This window comes from Esox lucius, chromosome 7 (genome assembly GCF_011004845.1).
Source record: "Esox lucius isolate fEsoLuc1 chromosome 7, fEsoLuc1.pri, whole genome shotgun sequence".
Classification (NCBI taxonomy): Eukaryota; Metazoa; Chordata; class Actinopteri; order Esociformes; family Esocidae; genus Esox; species Esox lucius.
In genome coordinates, this window is record NC_047575.1 from 4,612,024 (window position 1) to 4,623,544 (window position 11,521).

Genomic DNA, 11,521 nt, shown 5'->3' on the forward strand with positions numbered 1-11,521 from the left:
GAGTCTTTAGAGGCCCAGCTTGAACTCAATGGAACAGTAGTTCTATGCACCACACAGACCCACAATCTTGGAAACAAAAAAAAAAAGATTCTAAATAATTTCTAATGTGTGCCAGCAAGAACACTTTCAGGTTCCACGTAGAGTTCTCTGAGGAAAGAATAATCTATTTAGCTCAAATAGGAATCACAGAAACATTTTCATTCCAGAACGACAGTCAGAAACAAGTGCATCTACCAGGATTTTTTCTGTTTGTATAGATACAGCTGAGCATTTCCATTCATGTCATTTAGCAGACCCTCTCATCCAGAGAGAATTAGTGAGCGTGTAAACTTCAATGCTTTTTCATATTGGTCCCCCGTGGGAATCAAATCCAGAACCCGAGAGTAGAAGTCGCCATGCTCCATCCAAGTAAGCTGCACAAGACCATTTATAGTCAGTTTCACATCTGCCCTGAAAAGCTAACTCCTAGCTTCCCACAAGCTAAATTGACTAACAGAATACTAAATCCATTTCAACCAAACATTCTTGGATTTCTGGGAGCATTCTGTGATGCTAGCTAGCTAAGGAAACAGAAGGCTTTAGGTGTTAGCAAATGTGTATGACCATAGGCAATTTACTCAGTTCGCTTAATTTCAAACTTCTCACACAACTTGTAATTAGTGAACATGCTAAAATGGCTACCAATAATGCATATTAATCATGTCCAAATAGGCTTGTTTCTCACGAGCGCCAGTCTTGCACTGCTCATTGATAAATGTATGCACAATGTCATTAATATCTCATTCCATGACACTTCTGAACGATGTGGAATAGGATAGAATGTCAGAGACATTATGGGCATTCAGTCCATCCAATGAGCATGTGAGGATGTTACTTTTTATCCAGACAGAGGTTCCAGGGAGTCCAATACGAGCATGTAGCTGACATGGATTACCCATTATGTCATATGCACAACCGCCAAATAAGAAAATATTTAAGGCCCGGTATTGGTGAATCACTGTGTTTGGAAGAAACACATCTCTCCACCACACAGACTCAGCTAAAACTCGGTGGAACAGTGGTTCTACCCGCCAACCAGACCCAGCGACAACATAAGTGGGCAGGCAGGTCTGATCTGCATGTCCTAAGCCTGCTGTGTTACATACAGTGGGGAGAACAAGTATTTGATACACTGCCGATTTTGCAGGATTTTCTTACTTACAAAGCATGTAGAGGTCTGTAATTTTTTATCATAGGATTCTTTTTTTTGATTCCGTCTCTCTCAGTGTACCTATCACGTTGTATGATTTTTAAATAATTCATTTGCATTTTATTGCATGACATAAGTATTTGATCACCTACCAACCAGTAAGAATTCCGGCTCTTTTCTTTAAGAAGCCCTCCTGTTCTCCACCTTTATTAACTGCACCTGTTTTAACTTGTTACCTGTATAAAAGACACCTGTCCACACACTCAATCAAACAGACTCCAACCTCCCCACAATGGCCAAGACCAGAGAGCTGTGTAAGGACATCAGGGATAAAATTGTAGACCTGCACAAGGCTGGGATGGGCTACAGGACAATAGGCAAGCAGCTTGGTGAGAAGGCAACATCTGTTGGCGCAATTATTAGAAAATGGAAGAAGTTCAAGATGACGGCCAATCTCCCTCTGGTCTGGGGCTCCATGCAAGATCTCACCTTGTAGGGCATCAATGATCATGAGGAAGGTGAGGGATCAGCCCAGATCTACACGGCAGGACATGGCACGGTCCCCCTGCTCAAGCCAGGGCATGTCCAGGCCCGTCTGAAGTTTGCCAATGACCATCTGGATGATCCAGAGGAGGAATGGGAGAAGGTCATGTGGTCTGATGAGACAAAAATAGAGCTTTTTGGTCTAAACTCCACTCGCTGTGTTTGGAGGAAGAAGAAGGGTGAGTACAACCCCAAGAACACCATCCCAACTGTGAAGCATAGAGGTTGAAACATCATTCTTTGGGGATGCTTTTCTGCAAAGGGGACAGGACGACTGCACCGTATTGAGGGGAGGATGGATGAGGCCATGTATAGCGAGATATTGGCCAGCAACCTCCTTCCCTCATTAAGAGCATTGAAGATGGGTCGTGGCTGGGTCTTCCAGCATGACAACGACCCGAAACACACAGCCAGGGCAAAGAGTAAGAAGCATCTCAAGGTCCTGGAGTGGCCTTGCCAGTCTCCAGACCTGAACCCAAAAGAACATCTTTGGAGGGAGCTGAAAGTCCGTATTGCCCAGCGATAGCCCCGAAACCTGAAGGATCAGGAGAAGGTCTGTATGGAGGAGTGGGCCAAAATCCCTGCTGCAGTGTGTGCAAACTTGGTCAAGAACTACAGGAAATGTATGATCTCTATTTGCAAACAAAGGTTTCTGTACCAAATATTAAGATCTGCTTTTCTGATGTATCAAATACTTATGTCATGCAATAAAATGCAAACTAATTACTTAAAAATCATACAATTTCAAAACCCCCTTAATGAAGAAAAACATTTTGAGTAGCGTGACGTCGCCCGGTATGGCGCAGCCGGGGCCCCACCCTGGAGCCAGGCCCGGGGTTGGGGCTCGTATGCGAGCGCCTGGTGGCTCAGCCCGAACGGGCGACGTGGGGCCGCCCTCCCGTGGGCTCACCACCCACAGGAGGGACCATAAGGGGCCGGTGCGAAGAGGATCGGGCGGCAGTCGAAGGCAGGGGCCTAGACAACCCGATCTCTGGACACGGAAACTGGCTCTAGGGACGTGGAATGTCAACTCGCTGGCGGGGAAGGAGCCTGAGTTGGTGCGTGAGGTTGAGAGGTTCCGATTAGAGGTAATCGGGATCACCTCTACACACGGCTTGGGCTCTGGAACCACACTCCTTGAGAGAGGATGGACTCTTCACCACTCTGGAGTTGCCCATGGTGAGAGGCGGCGGGCTGGTGTGGGTTTGCTCATAGCTCCCCAGCTCTGCCGCCATGTGTTGGAGTTTACCCCGGTGAACGAGAGGGTCGTTTCCCTGCGCCTATGGGTCGGGGATAGGTCTCTCACTGTTGTTTGTGCCTACGGGCCGAACGGCAGTGCAGAGTACCCGACCTTCTTGGAGTCTCTGGGAGGGGTGCTGGAAAGTGCTCCGACTGGGGACTCTATTGTTCTACTGGGGGACTTCAACGCCCACGTGGGCAACGACAGTGACACCTGGAGGGGCGTGATTGGGAGGAACGGCCCCCCGGATCTGAACCCGAGTGGTGTTCAATTATTGGACTTCTGTGCTAGTCACAGTTTGTCCATAACGAACACAATGTTCAAGCATAAGGGTGTCCATCAGTGCACATGGCACCAGGACACCCTAGGCCGCAGGTCGATGATCGACTTTGTTGTCGTCTCATCTGACCTGCGGCCGTATGTCTTGGACACTCGGGTGAAGAGATGGGCGGAGCTGTCAACTGATCACCACCTGGTGGTGAGTTGGATCCGATGGCGGGGGAGGAAGCTGGACAGACTCGGCAGGCCCAAGCGTACTGTAAGGGTCTGCTGGGAACGTCTGGCCGAGTCTCCTGTCAGAGAGATCTTTAACTTCCACCTCCGGCAGAGTTTCGACTGGATCCCGAGGGAGGTTGGAGATATTGAGTCCGAGTGGACCATGTTCTCCACCGCCATTGTTGAAGCGGCCGCTCGGAGCTGTGGCCGTAAGGTCTCCGGTGCCTGTCGAGGCGGCAATCCCCGAACCCGGTGGTGGACACCGGAAGTAAGGGATGCCGTCAAGCTGAAGAAGGAGTCCTATCAGGCCTGGTTGGCTTGTGGGACTCCTGAGGCAGCTGACGGGTACCGACAGGCCAAGCGGGCTGCAGCCCGGGTGGTTGTGGAGGCAAAAACTCGGGCCTGGGAGGAGTTCGGTGAGGCCATGGAGAAGGACTATCGGCTGGCCTCGAAGAGATTCTGGCAAACCATCCGGCGCCTCAGGAGAGGGAAACAGTGCCCTACCAACGCTGTTTACAGTAGAGGTGGGCAGCTGTTGACCTCAACTGAGGATGTCGTCGGGCGGTGGAAGGAGTACTTCGAGGATCTCCTCAATCCCGCTGACACGTCTTCCATTGAGGAAGCAGAGGATGAGGGCTCAGAGGTGGACTCGTCCATCACCCGGGCTGAAGTCACTGAGGTGGTCAAGAAACTCCTCGGTGGCAAGGCACCGGGGGTGGATGAGATCCGCCCTGAGTACCTCAAGTCTCTGGATGTTGTGGGGCTGTCTTGGTTGACACGCCTGTGCAACATCGCGTGGCGGTCGGGGACAGTGCCTCTGGGATGGCAGACCGGGGTGGTGGTCCCTCTTTTTAAGAAGGGGGACCGGAGGGTGTGTTCCAACTATAGGGGGATCACACTTCTCAGCCTCCCCGGGAAAGTCTATGCCAGGGTTCTGGAGAGGAGAATACGGCCGATAGTAGAACCTCGGATTCAGGAGGAACAGTGTGGTTTTCGTCCGGGCCGTGGAACACTGGACCAGCTCTATACCCTCTACGGGGTGTTGGAGGGTTCATGGGAGTTTGCCCAACCAATCCACATGTGTTTTGTGGATTTGGAGAAAGCATTCGACTGTGTCCCTCGCGGCATCTTGTGGAGGGTGCTTGGGGAATATGGGGTCCTGGGTCCTTTGCTAAGGGCTGTCAGGTCCCTGTACAACCGAAGCAGGAGCTTGGTCCGCATTGCCGGCAGTAAGTCAGACTTGTTCCCAGTGCATGTTGGACTCCGGCAGGGCTGCCCTTTGTCACCGGTTCTGTTCATAATTTTTATGGACAGAATTTCTAGGCGCAGCCAGGGGCCGGAGGGTGTCAGGTTTGGGGACCACACAATTTCGTCTCTGCTCTTTGCAGATGATGTTGTCGTGTTGGCCCCTTCTAACCAGGACCTTCAGCATGCGCTGGGACGGTTTGCAGCCGAGTGTGAAGCGGTGGGGATGAAAATCAGTACCTCCAAATCTGAGGCCATGGTCCTCAGTCGGAAAAGGGTGGCTTGCCCACTTCAGGTTGGTGGAGAGTGCCTGCCTCAAGTGGAGTTTAAGTATCTAGGGGTCTTGTTCACGAGTGAGGGAAGGATGGAACGGGAGATTGACAGACGGATCGGTGCAGCTTCTGCAGTAATGCAGTCGATGTATCGGTCTGTCGTGGTGAAGAAAGAGCTGAGCCGCAAGGCGAAGCTCTCGATTTACCAGTCAATCTACGTTCCTACTCTCACCTATGGTCATGAGCTTTGGGTCATGACCGAAAGGACAAGATCCCGGATACAGGCGGCCGAAATGAGCTTTCTCCGCAGGGTGGCCGGGCGATCCCTTAGAGATGGGGTGAGAAGCTCGGTCACCCGGGAGGAGCTCAGAGTAGAGCCGCTGCTCCTCCACATCGAGAGGGGTCAGCTGAGGTGGCTTGGGCATCTTTTTCGGATGCCTCCGGAACGCCTTCCTGGGAAGGTGTTCCGGTCCCGTCCCACCGGGAAGAGACCCCGGGGAAGACCTAGGACACGCTGGAGGGACTATGTCTCCCGGCTGGCCTGGGAACGCCTCGGTGTCCCCCCGGAAGAGCTAGAGGAAGTGTCTGGGGAGAGGGAAGTCTGGGCATCCCTGCTTAGACTGCTGCCCCCGCGACCCGGCCCCGGATAAGCGGAAGAAGATGGATGGACAATGTGATTTTCTGGATTTTTTGTAAGAGGGAAAACCTGCAAAATCGGCAGTGTATCAAATACTTGTTCTCCCCACTGTATCCTGTTTAAGTGCTGACATGTCTATGATGAATGTTGATGGTGAGGAATGGTCTCCAGACACATAATCAGAAAGAGACACAGCGAGTTCTAAATGGCACCCTATTATTCCCCAGGTCAAAACTCGTGAAATAAGGGGAATTACAGGGCCATTTGTGAAGCAGCAATAAAGACCTAAAGGTTGTGGAGGAGACTCCTTTAATGTAACATAAAAAGGATGACTTAGCGCACTCTTACTGTCTCTTTATACACATTTCAGTCTGTGTGCATGTGTACATAGGTATTACTATACTGGTTGGGACCAAAATGTCCAGAAAGGGAAGTAAAACAAAGAAAATAGACATTGAGCCGGTCGACATGCAGAAAAAAAATATAATTCAATGGGTTGCGGGGAAATGTTACATTTGGGGATAGCTACATAATGACAATTATTTTTCGGGGGGTTAAGGTTACGGAATAGTGTTGGTAATTCCATCAAACAGAACTTTTCTGGAAGTAGGTACAGAGACTAAATTCTCATGGCACAATCAGCAGTTTACTTCTTGCAAGGAGGGAGGTATCAAATCTTACAGAGCTAACCGTGAGATATCTCTGGGGTCAGTTGGAAATATATTAAATTCTTATACAAGAATGGGTGGGGGTAAGAATCTGCATGGTCGTACTACAAAAACAACATATGTTCCTTACCTGACAAAAGGTATATGTTTACCTCTACACCTCATTCACCTTTTCCCACATTTACAACACAACCAACAGTCTTCATTTTGTTATTCACAGGGACTCAGTACCATTTCATTAACTCAATACTTAAACCAGTAATTCCTTTACACATTTGTAGAACACAAAAACACATCAGTTCAGGAACTTCCATATCAGTATGGCAAAACAAAGTTTTTGTGTCTGTGTGTTTGTGTCACTCAATAAGCCCATATCAGATGACAGTGCCAGCTATAAAAGTTGTAGGCCCAATCAGCTGGAAAATTCCACACCGTTCATGACAGCATCATGCTGAGCAGGTTGACACATGTGAACACAGCCATGACTACTCTGACAGAAAAACGAGATGAAAGGGGTCCAACGTTTCCTCTTCACACGTTTCGGAAGACTAGGCCAAACGTGGCACCTTAATCCCTGTGTCGTGTACTCGTTTGACCAAAAATATTGAACAGGGCGCCATTTGTGGTGTAGCTAGTTTGACAGAAACAGAGTACTGGTGTACACATGCATTCCAGGATGGTTGCTGGGTTAGGCTAGCAAGATGGCTTATCCTTGTTATTTGTTGGGGAGAGTTTCTTTTCCAGAAACTCCAGGCAGTGTTCTTCTCACTACGTCTGCAGTTTGCCACTCCTCTGCGTGTTGGGCAGGGGGAGCCTGCTTAAGGGAGGGGCAGAGACAAAAGGAGAAGGGTGGGGAGAGAGGAGACAGTCTAGGAGTGCCTACCACAATGTGACGAAACTTTGTTGCTCCTTACTGAAATGTCCAGAATAGAACTAGAATGGATCTCAAGGCATAGCAGGCAGCACGGACAGAAGAAAACTTGTGTCAACAAATTTCTTATGAAATGGTTGCTATTCACACAGGTATAAAAGTGCCCCAACTACACCCAAACCTCTCACCCAATAACCCTAGGCTAAAACCCATACATTTTTTTTTCTTCTTCTTTTTTTTACATTTAAGTCATTTAGCAGATGCTCTCTTCCAGGGCAACCTAGAGTAGTGAGTGCTTACATTTTTTATACTGGCCCCTTGTGGGAATTGAACCCATGATGTTTCAAGCTACATGCTCTTACCAAGTGAGCTACACCCTATCCCCAAAAATCCATCCAGTTGGCTGAGCATTAAAGCTCGCCCTAAGCTCCTAAGCCACTCACCCCACCCCTAGGTCCCAACCCTTGCCCTAGCCACACCCCTCTAACTCAACCCCTACCTCAGACCCAGTCTGACTTCATAGTATAAAATGGTGGCATGGTCCTAAAAATAGGGACCAACGCTGAACAGGCCCTAAGCACCGACCTTAAACACGACAACACGCTTGACACTCCCATTTTTTTAGCACTGCCTTAGCCCTCCACAAAGAATATCCCTGTGACACCACCCAACCCCAACCGCACCAACCAACCATCCTGTATTTCCAAACCAGCCTATATTGCTGTAAAACCACCCAACCCAAACCCCACCCTCCTGTGGCTGTCCTGTCTGGCCCTTCTCCTCCAAACGAATATCCCTGGGACTGTGACACCATCCGTAAAGCCCCCCCCCCCCATCTCAGGACCATGTGACTGGCGGTGACAGGGTGTCCCGCAAACAATCTCATAGTCAGGGTCACCTCACCTCTATCTTCCACCCATGTTGTGAAACCCTACTGAATGATTATCGCTCTTACTCCAATATCATGCCGTGTGACCCACTGGAGAGTGTCGTCCATTCGCCGCCCCCAACCCCCCCCCCCCCCCCCCCCCCCCCCCCCCCCCCCCCCCCAAATGTGACCTGCTGGATTTCGCCCATTCAATAAGATTAAACGGCACAGAAATAGAATCAATAGAACGGCAGTTCCCCATTCAAGTGGATGACTGGTCAGTTCTATTCATTGTGTTGCTATTGCATGTAATCCTATCCGATAGGCGATATCAAGTAGGTAAGTTCTGCAGAACAGGCACTTGGCTGCCCCAGTTATTTCACATAGCTATCCGTCTTACACCCAAATAAAGCAACACAGTTCTGTAACACAAACTGGACCGGACGACTCCTTTATATTGTCCTAGCAATGGAAAAGGTAAAGAAAATCAGTCTGGGTGCTGTATTTGTCATTGTTTAGTATGGTTAGGTGACAAGCTGGCAAGGCTGAATGCAGGAACAGTAAGGTTCAGGTCTAGATCTAGTCACACGTAGCCATACCTCCAAATGTCATTGTCACGCCGCCAATCAAGGTCTGGAAAATGTTGAATTAAGTCAAAAAGGTGTAAATGGAACAAAGCCTTCCAGTAGCAATATTTCCACAGGATCTTACACATTTCTAAAACACACCTGGCAGAGAGTGGTGTTATATGCTGGTTTGCAGCATTGCAGAAAATGGATTAAACCCTGAAGGAAAAACTGAATTTGGTTTTGACAGAAGTGTGCCCTATCAACATTTTGTTGACGTTTTAAAAGGCATGTCCCAGCAATTGTCATGCACTGTTGCACCTACAACGACACTAAACTAGCAAGCACAGTAAGAGCTCCACCCAAAAAAAGGTTTGGCGCATTGCAAATGTAACTGATTTACACCCTTTTTTTTAACCATGGACTTCTCCAGCCTTTATATTTTGGGAAGGCCAAGGTTACCAAGACAATATTGGCTACAGCATATAATTTCTTGGCATCACCAATCACTGTGTACCTATTGACACCAACAAGTCACTCTGATAGATTCATCCCTATGTTTTTGGCCAGGACATACGTACCATGCCTTCGTAAAGTATTCAGACCCCTACATTTTCTCCACATTTTCCTGTGTAACACACAATTAATCAAATCAATGTAACTGTTCACACAAAACGTTTGCCATGATTCAACACACAACAAACTGTAAAATCTACACCTGGATTTGGGGCAGTTCACCCATTCTTAAGATGATTTCCAGCTCAGTCAGACTGGATGGTGAGCGTTGGTGAACTGTGATCTTCAGGTCTCCCCACGGATGTTGAACACGGTTCATATTCGGGCTTCGGCTGGGCCTCTCAAGGACATTCACAGACTCGTGCCTGAAGACACTTTTGCTCTGACATGCCCAAGGAAGTGAAGGACCTTACATAGACATGCATGTGCCTTTCTACATGTCCAAATAATTTAAATTGACACAGATGGACAAGTTCTAGAGACATCTCAAGGATGATCACAGGACACATCTGAGCTCAATCTGGTGTGCCATGACAAAGGACCTCACTACATATGCAGCCTACATGAGATGTTTTGTAGTTTCAATAAATATGCACATACAGCTCTGAAAAAAATGATGAAACTACTCCTATTTTTTCTTAAATCAGCATCTCTACATGTATAGCAGCCATTCCATTCCAGTGTCGGTTAAATTCCAACACAGGCACACCTCCTTTTACTTAATGAGGTACTGATTAGGTGATTACCTGAACCAAATCTAATTTAACAAGGAAAGGTATAAAAACTACTGCTGTTGTCATCACTATCCTCTTGCAATAGGACCAGCTGGATGGCAAAAACAGTGCAAGTAGTACCTCAAAGGTAATTTAAATAAAAAAATAACTATTCAGCGTGACAAGAGTTGAAAAGAAAAGCCTTGAGTGAGGAAAAGAAGGGTTCAATTCTGGCTTTACTGGCAGAGGGATACAGTGAGGGTCAGGTTGCTTCCATCCTGAAAATGTCAAAGACTGCGGTTCATAAGAACAAGATCAAGGAACAGACATTGGGGACAACAAACATACAGACTTGCAGATTGCGAAAACGACTGTCCATTGACTGAGATGACCTCCAACTAATTTGAATGCCACTCAACAACTGTAGGATGACATCAAGTGACCAACAAAAAGAATAGCAAACAGCAGCTGGGGTGAAGTGCACGGCGAGGACGGTTCACAACAGGCTCCTAGGGGCAGGGCTGAAGTCATGCAAAGCTAGAAAAAAGCCCTTCATCAATTAGAAGCAGAGAAGAGCCAGGCTGAAGTTTGCAAAAGACCATAAGGATTGGAGCATAGAGGAATGGAGTAAGGGTTATCTTCTCTGATGAGTAAAATGTTCAGCTTTGCCCAACACCTGGTCGTCTAATGGTTAGACAGAGACCTGGAGAGGCCTACAAGCCAGTGTCTCGCACCCACTGTGAAATTTGGAGGAGGATCGGTGATGATCTGGGGATGCTTCAGCAAGGCTGGAATCAGGCAGATTTGTCTTTGTGAAGGACACATGGATCAAGTGAAGTACAAGGTTATCCTGGAAGAACACCTGCTTCCTTCTGCTCTGACAATCAGGGTCATTCCAACAAATACTGATTTCTGAACTCTTCCTAAGTTAACACATTAGTATTTAGTTGTTAAAAAATTAATAAGAATTTGTTTTCTTTGAGGTCTGAAAACAATTCATCTTTTTCTTTGGTTATTTTGACCAGTTGTGGTTTCTACAAATAAATACTCTAAATTACAATATTTTTATTTGGAATTTGGGTATAATGTTGTTAGTAGTTTATAGAATAAAACAAAAGTTTCATTTTACTCAAACACATACAGAGAAACTGATAATTTTGCAGTGGTCTCTTAATTTTTTCCAGAGCTGTATATCTAAAATTTTGTTTTTGTGTTGTCGTTATTGGGTATTTGCCTGTAGATAGACTTAATGCATAATTAATTAATTTTTTTCATCCATCTATCGCACAACAAAATGTAGAGAAAGCCAAGGAGTCTGAGGACTTTCCGAAGACACTGTACACACGATTGCTGCGTTTACCCCTCGTCACCAAGTTAAACCAGTTTGAGCAAAGTTTGTTCTCCGTTGTTAATCATTGCCTACCGTCTGGCACACCCTGGCCAGAGCCACACACAGGCACCCAAGCACACGCATGGGCACACACACCACTGTCTTATAAATAACAGGGCCTCTCCCTTCACAGGCTTCATGGCTCACCAACAGGCTTGTTGAGGCTGCAGCCCTGCTCAGCTCAGTATGCTATAGACCCTATTTATACAGTAGATAACACCTTCAGAGCTGGCCTAATCCACACCATGGAAGTATTGTCTGGCTACCCAGGCTCCTAGCTGCAGCCAAACACTATGCCACAACCACAG

At 47.5% G+C, this 11,521-nt stretch overlaps 1 protein-coding gene across 3 annotated transcripts in view; it reads right to left on the reverse strand.

Annotated features, from left to right (window-relative positions):
* The window catches only part of klf8 (Kruppel-like factor 8), a 43,044-nt gene that overhangs the window by 29,432 nt on the left and 2,091 nt on the right, over positions 1-11,521 (reverse strand). The window lies entirely within an intron of this gene.